Raw genomic sequence first — 11,775 nt, forward strand, 5'->3', positions numbered from 1 at the left:
GACTCCCTGCTGAGCAGAGAGCCGATGCGGGACTTGATCCCAGGACCCTGAGATCATGACCTGAGCCGAAGGCAGTGGCTTAACCCACTGAGCCACCCAGGTGCCCCTGTTAAATAAAATCTTTTAAAAAAATGCAAACTGAGTAAAAGATCACACTGGGTTCATTGAAGGATTCATTAATCAGATAGTAACCCATCTAGCAAATAGAAAGGAGCTCTTTGAACGCAGGGATGGGAAAGTTTTTAAAGGCAGAGAGACAATTGAAAGAAGGAACTTACTAGCAAAAGATGTGTTGTTTTAGGAAAAGTTGCCCTCCTAATGGGGCCAGAAGGGGCCAGTCAGTACACTTCCCAGGTTGACTGGTTAAAGGTTACATGTGTGAAATCGCAGTTAGGTTGGGTATTAAGTCTTAGTTTGCGGGCCTGGGTTTCTTAACATAAGTGACTCCATTTTGGGCCTGTGGCTTCCTTTTTAAAGACTCTTTCCTTTGTACCCACCGCGGTAGTCATTTTAGGCTGTTCCTTGGTGTTTGGCTGCTGGCCCATTCCTGCTTTGGTGTTTGAGAGCACTCTCCATTGGTTCCTACTTTCCATTGACATCATGTCATCTTTGTGGGGTTTTTCTTGGTACCTCCTTACTTTCTTTCACTTCAAGATTATCCTGGCTGCTCTACTTACTGTCTCAGTCATGGTCAGCAATTTCTTCAAAGAACCCTGACTCCTTTTATTAGAGAATGGTATTAAAGTCTCGCTGTGGGAACTGAATGTGCTCAGCGGACAGTGCGAGGCAACACATGCAAATATCCCAACCTATGGAAACCACCTAATTAAAGATTTCCACGTGGAACGGTCTGTATTCATATGAAGTTCGGATGAGTTGATGCTGATGTCTCCAGCCTGGTCCATCACCACAGGGGTGTTGCAATCTTCTCCCCCTGCAGATCTGTAACTTTGTACTCCAGCCGTGGAAACTAGCTCCTGCCACTGCATGTGTTTAATTCCTTGCTCCATTCCGGATTGTGAGTGTGGTGTTTTCAGAGCTGTTAGCCACCACCCTGATGGGAAAGAACTTTAACAAATAGAGTCCACTGGGAACGTACAGTACATTTTTTCTTCAATCTACAGATTCATTTCCAGAGTTACTAGGTCAGCACATTGTAAAGTTTTGCAGGCGAGGTAAACACAACACCAGGCAAGGTGGGCGCAAGGCAAGATTTATTAAAGGCAATCTCTGGGCAAAGTTTCAGGGCTCGGGAGAAGGGGAGCAAGGAAAGTTGTTCCGGGAGGAGGTGGGCACTCTCGGGCGAGCTTCCAGGACTCGAGGACGCGGAAAGGGGAATTCGAGGAAGTCGCACTGGGCCGAAGTTGGCGGGGGTCTTTTATCGGGCCAAGGCAGGGCATGGGCTCACATCCATATGTGGTAGGGTATTTGGTGATCGGAGTGTATGGGGTGGGGGGTCCTGATACCCCTGTTTCCTACATAGGTATCGGGTTACCTATGGAGACGTGACCTGGGCATACATCCTTTTGGCCGGAGAGTCAAGGGTTAAGGAAGGGAGGGAAGGAGGCTGGAGGACAGAGGTCATTTCTATTGTTCCTCCTGCACTTCCGGAGCCTGCCAACCCAACACACAACTTGCCACCCATGTGGCAGGAGGACTTTTCTTTTTATACACTTATAACACAGTTAGATTATCTGTCACACTCTGTATTCCTTTGAAAGGGAGGAAGAAATTTTCCTTGGTCAGAAGTTCTTGGGGCACCTGAGTGGCTCAGTGGGTTAAAACCTCTGCCTTGGACTCAGGTCATGGTCCCGAGGTTCTGGGATCAGCCCCCCATTGGGCTGTCTGCTCAGCAGGGAGCCTGCTTCCTTCTCTCTCTCTGCCTGCCTCTCTGCCTACTTGTGATCTCTTTCTGTCAAATAAATAAATAAAATCTTAAAAAAAAAAGTTATTGCAGCTGGACTAAGGACTAGATTGATATGAGACAGATTAACAGCAGAAGGGGAAAAAAAAGTATAATTACATATGCACAGAGGCCCAATAAAGAAATTGAGACCCAAAGAAATGACAAAGACAGGGAATTTTTTTGCTGTGGTTTTTGTTTTTGTTTTTATTTGTTTGTTTGTTTTACTTTCTGGATAAAGAGAAGTAAGATTGTGAGGAATTCAGAGCAGAAAGGAAACAACCTTGGGAGCTTCAATTAGTAAGGAGTTCTAAACCGAATTTGAGCTGGGGTAGTAAATTAGTAAAAATTAACAAGGGTCATTTATACAATCTTCTGGGCTCTAAATTTCTCATCTCTGGACATGTCAAAAGTCTCTTTACCTCTGGGTACAGGAACATCTTCACATGGAGATAGATTTCCTGCTTCCTGGGGACAGAGGAGGGTCTGAGTGTCCTCCTTGCAGAGACTGTATCTTAAGTAACTTTTATTTAAAATCATCAACATGATAAAGCGGCACATTGTGTGCTTCCTGGCCTTGGTCCCGAGGCCATTCTGTGAGACTCCCCCATCCTAAATAACTTAATTTTAGTAGATTATGATTTACTCTTCGGGATGTGAAGATGTTTGGGTTTTGACAAATGCAGAGTGACAGGTATCCAGCACGAAAACATCATGGGAAATACTTCAAACCTGTACCCCCTTATCCTTTTGTCATCTCTGTAGTTTTGCATTTTCCAGAATGACCTATAAATGGAGTCTTCAGAATCGATTCTTCCATTTAACAAAATACATGTAAGATTCATCCATGTCTTTGTATGGGTTTCATTCCTTTTTACTGCTGAATAGATTAACGGGAGGAAAACAAAAAAGAAGTTTAATAGCATGCATATGTCCTGTTTACAAGGGAGATACCCTTGAAAATGGAGTAACTCCTCAAAGCGGCCCAGCCCTCACCTTAAATGCCATCTTCAGCTAAAGACAAAAAGATTTTCATTGATGGGAAGGCCAGTTAGAGGATGTTATCAGGTGAGCACAGTGTGCAAGGGAATGGTTGTTACACAGATTTAAGTCAGTGCCTTCTCTTTTGGTAAGAGTTTCTTGGGATTTAGTCATTCTGTTCCTGACACAGAGGGAGATGGGCTTACAAATGGAGCTTTCCTTTACAAGTATACGTTTCACTCAACAAATGGCAACATCTGCTCCGTTTCCAGATTCTCTCATGTCTGCTGTTTCTTAAAATTGATCAGACTCGAATAATCCGTGCGCCACAGAGGCATAATTGGGGTGCCATATTCTGCTTGCTTCACCTGAATGCCATTCAGTTTACTTCCGGATTCATTCATGGAAAGACATCCAGATTTCTTTATGTGTCTAGCCATTATGAATAGAGCTGCTGTGCTTAACTCCATGCTAATTTTTGTTTGGGTTGTCTCAATATTAGAAGTGCGATTTTTATTTATTAAGGTGAGACTTACTGAGCTTTTAAAAAAACCCTGCCAAACTGGTTTCCTCAGGGAACATTTCCCCCAGTTAGAAGAAGCATTCCTGTCATTCCTCACCTTCCAACAATTGGTATTCTTGTTTTTTTGGAATTAGCAGTAACAGGTGTGTAGCACTATCTCACTGCTGTTTAAATTTGTTATGTCCCAAGGATAAACAATGTTGAGCTTGTATTTGTGTGCTTATTTTATATTTGTATGTCTTGGTCAAGGCATCTGTTTAGATATGTATCCATTATCAATTAGGTTATTTCCTTTTTGTTGAGTTCTGAGAGTTTTTGTATCTTTTGAATACAAGTGCTTTGCCAGATATGTGTTTTGTGAATATTTTATCTCAGTGTGTGGATTGTGTCTTAGTTTTCTGAGCAAGGTCTTTCACAGAGAAGTTTTCATTTTAGGAAGTCCATGTTATCAATTTTCTTCTTGTGGATTGGCCTTTGGTCTTGTGTATTAAAAGTCTTCACCAAACCCAAGGCCATGTAGATTTTCCTTTACGTTTTCTGTTAGATATTTTGATAGATTTGCATTTTAAGTTTATCTACAATTCAGAATGAATTTTGGTAGAAGTTATAAAGTTGGTATCTGCATTTCATTTAATTCCACAGAACTTCCAATTAATTTCTCCTATTTCTAGAGATGTCAGGGGATATCGGGTTGGATATCAGTTTGAATTTCCAAAATTCAAAGGCTTCAGCTGGACCCTGGGGAGGGGACAGGTGTCTCCACTGAACTGACTACACCTCATCATGCACTGCCACTACCGCCGGCAGGGGCGCCCCAGCCCAGAAGGGAAGGGGCATGCGCTTCCCTTCAGCCAGGAGCAGGACCTCTTCCGGACCCTCTGTGGGAGCTTCTGGAGGATGTGGGGCCACAGTCACACTGACGGGACCCCGGCCTCCTCAGGACTCGCAGGGGGAGGAGAAGGTGAGAAGCAACCTGAGCGGGGTCACAGGACCCCAGGGAGGACGGTGCGCTGTGTATATGGTGGGGTTTCCCTGGTTTTGTGTGTGGTGATGAGGGGTACCCGGTGGTGCTGTGTGGGGGCCTGTCAGGTCTCTGCTTTCTGGGTTCGGATGCTCCCCGCATCCTGCATCCGTGTTTGTGCGCCCCAGGATTCTGTTCCTGGGGTTCCTCAGACCGTCCGCCGTCAGGGAGCTGCTGCCCGCCTTGGGGCTCGTGCTCCCCCAGCCTAAGCCCTGAGACGTCCTTCCCTCGTCCACACCCGCTCCAGGGTTGGTCCGGGGTCTGGGAGTTCAGTAGCAACAGAGTAGCACGGACTCTGTAGATGGCCGTAGGGAGAATAGGTATTTTCCCAGTGTCAGTTCTTCCCAGAGCACAGTGTCTTCCCATCTCTGCGTGTCTCCCTCCATGTCTGTCATCAGTGTCTCACGGCTGTCAGGGACAGGTCTGTCACCTGCTCCGTAGGTCATGGACAAGGGGGGGGGGGGGAGTTGGGAGGGCTGCTTGGAAGGAAAGTCCCCTGGAGAAAGGCAGGGGTTCCAAGTGATGGAAGAGTCTCACCAGCTGAGCTGCCAGGATGGTGAATTTCTTGTAGGAGATGAACCTCCAGATTCCCCTGCGGGACCTGGAATGGATGGTCTCTTCTGTGGGGGATTGCAATGTGGGGTCTGTAATGCACACCTAGCACCAGAGACCCCCTTCCAGCCTCCCTTTCTGGTATCCCCAGTCCACTTTACTGAGGCTTCCCTTCTTGCTTTGCAGAGTGCTAACCAGGCTGTGGGGGCGCATTGTGAAAAACTAGAACTCAAATCCCACTGCTTCTACTGCACCCGAGACAGGGGGCCCCGATTTAATCCTCCCACAAGTCTCTTGCTAACATGGGGCGTCCTCCAAGGGCGAGTGGCCTCTCCACCACAGGAGACCTGGATCTGGGAGGGCTTGGCCTCCATCCTAAAGTCTGATGTCCTCTCTGGTTCTGTGACATGGTGCTAACGTGGACATTTGGAAGAGTCATTTAGTCTGCGGTGATTTCAGATCTGCAGTAACTTGTCACAGCAGCACAAATATGCTTTATCTTCACACTCAGACTCCGTGGCTGTCGTTTCTTTATCACGTTTGCCACTTCACATGGGCTACTTTGGTGTATTTCACCCCAAACAGGGACACTGTCCCATGGAACCACCGTGTAACCCCAAGTGAGGAAATCATGACAGTTCCCACATGTGAACCCAGACCACAGGCCCACTTCAGCTGTCACCACCTGCCCGATGGCCTGAAATGTCTTCTCCATTCGGATCCAGTTTTCTTCTGGAATTTCTCCCAGGACTTTCCCTTATTTGGGTAACCTTGATGGATTTAAGGAGCAGAGACAGCTCCAATATGAGTGGTATTTCTATATGGCTTATGTCACTGGGTCTGTTTTCAGTGTCTGTCCACATTGTGACATGCATCAGTCCCTCATTCACTTTTTCACAGTGACTAAACCTAAGAACTTTGACCCTTTAAAACATCACAGGTACACAGTTCTCTGGCCTTAGCTGAGTTCCCACGGTTGTACATCATTCTCCAGAACTTTCTCATTCTCCCCAAGGGAGTCTGCATGCATGAAACACCAGCTCCCCATTGTCCTTTCCCCTTGGCCCCTGCAGCCACATCCAGCTTTGTGTCCCAGACTCCTCATCCAAGTGGAATCAAACAGTATCTGTCCTTCCGTGACTGGCTGATTTCACTCGGCATAATGACTTCCAGGTTCAACCGGTGTTGTAGCCTGTGTCAGAACTCCCTTCATTTTTAAGGCTGAATCGTGTTCCATGTGTATAAACCACATTTTGCTCATCCATTCACCTGTCAGTGGACACTTGGGTGGCTTCCCCTTTTGGCTGTTGTGAGAAATGCTCTGAGTAAGGGTACTTTACTTTCAGTTTTTGGGAACATATAGGCTGCAGTGGAATTCTATGTTTGATATTTTGAGGAACCACCATAGTTTTTCCCACAAATGTAGCATTTTATTTTATTGCTTCATAGTGATGAAGTCTTGGATATAAGCGAGGTTTGGTGGGGTGAGGTCCGGACCTGAAGACCAAGAAAGAATTCTTGAGACATCTTTGGTGCAAAATGATGGTTCATTAAAACAAGGGGACAGGACCCGTGGGCAAAAAGAGCTGCTGCCCCAGGGCTGTGAGGAGTGGTCCATTATATACTTGCAAGTTAGGAGGGGGATGGTAATGGTGAAAGTCTCTAAGGAATTTTGGAAGAAAGGTTTCCAGGACCTTGAGGAGCTAAGCTATTGTTGGGAAAAAGTTATTCATTACTGGTAATAAAACCTTTGTCCTGAGACTCTTTAGATGTATATCAGTGGGCCATATGCTTAGGAATGATTGTCAACATGTATCTTGGAGGATTTAGAGATAAAGTTTCCACAAGGATTGTTAAAGTAGACTTACAGGATCCTGGTAGGGGGTAGGGGTCAGGGGTCGGTCAGGCTAGGATTGCTCTTTGTCCTTAGCAAAGCCTTAAAGTGGAGGTAATTGAGTCCCTAGAGAAATATCATCTGCTTGTTTCAAGGGCTTGTCAGTGGGTAAGGAAATTTAATATTTGATTTCTTCTGCCTCTGTTTCCCACATCAATAGGGCAGAACAAGATAGCCATTTATGGATCTGCCTCATTTTTTTTTAAATTTATTTATTTTTTCAGCGTAACAGTATTCATTATTTGCACAACACCCAGTACTCCATGCAAAACGTGCCCTCCCTATTACCCACCACCTGTTCCCCCAACCTCCCACCCCTGACCCTTCAAAACCCTCAGGTTGTTTTTCAGAGTCCATAGTCTCTTATGGTTCGCCTCCCCTTCCAATTTTTTTTTTTTATAAACATGCCTCATTTTATTTATCCTTTCCCCATCGATGGACATTTGCATAGTTTCTGGGTTTTGCCTATTGTGAACACTGTTGCTATGAATATTCCTGTACATTTTTGTTTGTTTGTTTGAACCAGTGTTTTCAGTTTTGGGGGGTATATATCTAAGAGTTCAGTTGTTGAACCATATGGTAATTCTGTTTTGATCTATTTGAATAAATGACAAACTGTTTTATATATAGACTGTGACATTTTTCAAAGCAAGGTTTAAGGGCTTCAGTTTCTCAAAAATTTTATTTTTAGTTTTCTTGATTATAATGATTCTACTTGTGTGAAAGGATATCTAACTTATTTTAAATCTCCATTTCCATAAAGATTAATGATGTTTAATGTCTGTTCATGTGCTGTTCACCATTTGTATGATTTCTCTGGAGAAGGGTCTATACGAGTCCTTTGTCCACTTGTACAAATATTTCCTTCCATTCTGGGGGCTGTCTGTTCACTTTCTGGATAGTATCTTCTGATGTACAAAGATTTTTAATTTTTTTACATTACTTTTTTTAAGAGTGAGTGAGAGGGAGTGTGTGAGCGGTCAGGGGCAGAGGGAGAAGGAAATAGAATCTTAAGCAGGACTAAGCCAAAATTAAGAGTCAAATGCTTAACCAACTATTTTCTTTTCTTTCCCTTCTTAAGCTTTGGTGTCATATCTAAAACCATTGTTAAATCCAAGGTTATGAAGATTTATCCACATTTACTTGTTCCAGAGTTTATAACTTTACCTGTTATATTTAAGCCTTTAACTTATTCCGAGTTAATGTTTATTTGTGGTGTGAAGTAAAGGTCCAGTTTCATTCCTTTGTACCCTTTGTCTAGCACCCTTTGTTGAAAAGACCATTCTGTCCTACCACTGTAATATTGTCCATCCTTTTCAAAATTAAGAGGATCATAGATGAAGGGGTTTATTTCTGGGGTCTCAGAAATACTAATGTGTGTGTGTGTGTGTGTGTGTGTGTGTGTTTAAGATTTTATTTATTTATTTGACAGAGAGAGATAACAAGTAGGCAGAGAGGCAGGCAGAGAGAGAGAGGAGGAAGCAGGCTCCCTGTTGAGCAGAGAGCCTGATGCGGGGCTCGATCCCAGGACCCTGAGATCATGACCTGAGCCGAAGGCAGAGACTTAACCCATTGAACTCCCAGGTGCCCCAGTCCAACTGATTTGTACACATACTTTAAAAATTTATTTTATTTCTTTAAAAAATTTTTTGAAATTTAAATTCCATTAATTAACATATAATGTATTATTTGTTTCAGGGTGTGGACATACCTTTATGACAGTATCACAATGTTTTATATACTGTTGCTTTGTATTAAGATTTGGCCTTTGGAAGTATGACCTTTCACCTTTAATTTTCTTTTTCAAGATGATTTTGGCTACCGTGTGGTCCCTTAAAACTCCATATGACTGCTATGATTAGCTTGTGCATTTCTTCCCAAAGGCCTTTGTGAAATTCCTTGGGGACACATTGAATTTCCATATTGCATTGTGTACTGTTGCCATCTTATCAGTAGTACATCTTTTCATCACCATGGGGTGTCATCAGATTTATTTAGGTTTCCCTTACTTACTTTCAGCAGTGTTTTGCAATTTTCAGTGTACAAGACTTGCACCTTGATTACATCTATTCCTAAGTATTTGGTCAGTGTTGATGTTCCCTAAAATGGAATTGTTTTCTTTTTTTTTTTTTTAAGATTTTATTTATTTATTAGACAGAGAGAGAGATCACAAGTAGACAGAGAGGCAGGCAGAGAGAGAGGAGGAAGCAGGCTCCCTGCGGAGCAGAGAGCCTGATGCGGGGCTCGATCCCAGGACCCTGAGATCATGACCTGAGCCAAAGGCAGCGGCTTAATCCACTGAGCCACCCAGGCGCCCCTAAAATGGAATTGTTTTCTTAAATTCCTTTTTGGATGATTCATTGCTAGTGTAACAAATAAGAGAGATTTTTGTGTATTGATATTTTGTCCTGTAACTTTGTGGAATTAGGGAACTGGCTGTAATCATTTTTTGTTGATTCTTTAGGAAGCTCTCTGTATAAGATGCCGTCTCTGGTCTCTGAATAAACCTAGTACTACTGTTTCCTTTCACATGTGAATTCCTTATCTCTTGCCTTGTAGTTCTGGGTAGAACTTTCAGTACAATACTGAGCAAGGAGTGAAAGCCAGCATGATGGACTTGTTTGTGATTTCAGAGTAGAGCTGTCAGTCCTCAGAATTGAGCATGATGTTTGATTAGGGTTAGGGTGGGGTTAGTATTAGGGCTTAGGGTTAGGGTCTCCCTGTTCTCTGCTGTGTAGAGCCCATTCTTCTCCAGTAACAAACAGAGTGATCTTTTCAGAACATAACCTTTGAGCCTCTCTGTGATCCACTCCCCAGCTGCATGTCCTCTCTAGCCTCACCTCTCCCACCATATCCCCCCACCTCCATGGGCCTCCCAGGTGTGTGGTCACCCCACATGTGCCTTGGGCTTTACTCCAAGCCTTTACATTCTCTCTGTCCACTGCCAGGAGCACTCTTCTCTCCCCCTGCTTCATGTCTGGTTTATTCCCCGTTGGCTGGACCTGGACTTGCCCCCCAGTGACCTAACTTGTGTCTGCTGGGTGTGTGTGGCCTTATCCCCTATTTAAATGTAGTTCCCACTTTCCCTGTGTGAGCAATTTACTAAGCTGCCAGGTGTGGGGCATGCACAGGGAAGTAGCCTTTGTGCCTGTGTGAAAAAATCAGTCTCAGGATGCCTGGGTGGCTCAGTCGTAAAGCATCTGCCTTCAGCTCAGGTCATGATCCTGGGGTTCTGGGGTTCTGGGATCAAACCCTGCCATGCTGGGCTCCCTGCTCAGTGGGGAGCATGCTTCTCCTTCTCCCACTCACTCTGCTTGTGTTCCCTCTCTACCTGTCTCTCTCTCTGTCAAATAAATAAATAAAACCTTAAAAATAAATCAGTCTCAGAGGGGCTTAATGACCCTTACTGACAGTGGGAGACCTGCTGTCCCCACAGGTAGCCCCTCAGAGAGACAAGACTTCCAACTTCTTGGGGCAAGGGAGATGTAGACCTGGACCTGGAAGCTTCCACTCTTGGATTCACGGCTGGGGCCTAAGGAAGCCCCCTCTTCTTCCAGCAGTCCTCTTTCCCCTTCCCTGCCCATGGGCTGGATCTGACTTCTGATCTAGGGGAGTTTGAGGGTGATCGCTCCTAGGAATAACATTGGTTGCCTGAGGGCCCAGTAGGCTTCACGGGGGACCCTCTGGGGGTGGAGACAGCTCTTTGGGGACCAGTGACAGCCCACTCCAAGCAAAGTGAGGCAGGAGGCCAGCCCTGTTGATTCTAGCCAATCTGTAGGCCACAGAAAGGAAGGCTCTGCCCCAAGGTGGTCTGCTCCAGGCTGGTAGGGACAGGACCTGCAGGGGGTCGGCCAGGGGAGGGCACCTGCAGGGTTTGCCTGGGAGCTCAGCACGGAGAGACTGTTCCTGGCTCCAGCATGCTGACTGTGGGGTTGGTTTCCTGCCTCTGAAGCCTCGGGCTCCCCTTTGTATGATGGGGTGCTGGTGGCCCCCATCTCTGGGAGCAGAAGGTAGGGAGCCCCACGAGCAGGCTTGCTCAGGACAGGCTGGGAGAGTGACTGTTGCTTAAAGCAGCCCAGGGCCTGTCCCTGTTAAGAAGGTGCACACGGGGGCGCCTGGGTGGCTCAGTGGTTTAAGCTGCTGCCTTCGGCTCAGGTCATGATCTCAGGGTCTTGGGATCGAGTCCCACATCGGGCTCTCTGCTCAGCAGGGAGCCTGCTTCCCTCTTACTCTCTCTGCCTGCCTCTCTGCTTACTTATGATCTCTCTCTGTCAAATAAATAAATCTTAAAAAAAATTAATATTAAAAAAAAAAAAAGAAGGTGCACACGTCCATGGCCCCCAACTTTGGGGTCCTGCCTCCAGCCTCTGACAGTGACCCTCCTCCCTCCTTGTCCCTCGTCACTGTAGATAGGTGGTCTTCTTGGAGCTGTTCCTGCAGAGGGCACAAAAGCCCATCATGGTGGGACACAGGGTCACCTACTTGGTCTTCACTGACCAGCAGGCTGCTGGGCCGGTGTGCCCCCCAGGAGGGCTGGAGTGTGGTGGTCCTTGAGGTCCCTGGCACCCCGCACTGGCAGGACGTGCCCATGCAGTGCATGGCAATGGTCAGTTGCTTCTGTGAGCAGCGCTTCCTCCATGAGGTGGATGACCTGGTGTGTGCAGATGTGGACATGAAGTTCTGCAACCATGTGGGCATGGAAATCCTGTCCTCCCTCTTTGGCACTCTGCACCCCCAGTTTCCACCAGGTGTCCCATGAAGACTCCAGCTACCAGCGCAGGCCACTGTCCCAGGCCCACATCCCCAGAGACCAGGGCGATGTTTACTACATGGGTGCCTTTTTTGGGGGGTTGGTGGTGGAGGTTCACCAACTGACCTTGGCCTGTCACCAGGTGATGGGG

The 11,775-nt window shown here is 46.0% G+C and overlaps 1 pseudogene; it reads left to right on the forward strand.

The window, feature by feature from the left end:
* Window positions 1-4,242: 4,242 nt before the first annotated feature.
* The window catches only part of LOC123955022, a 7,680-nt pseudogene continuing 147 nt past the window's right edge, over window positions 4,243-11,775 (forward strand).

This window comes from Meles meles, chromosome 13, assembly GCF_922984935.1.
Source record: "Meles meles chromosome 13, mMelMel3.1 paternal haplotype, whole genome shotgun sequence".
In the NCBI taxonomy this organism is placed as follows: Eukaryota; Metazoa; Chordata; class Mammalia; order Carnivora; family Mustelidae; genus Meles; species Meles meles.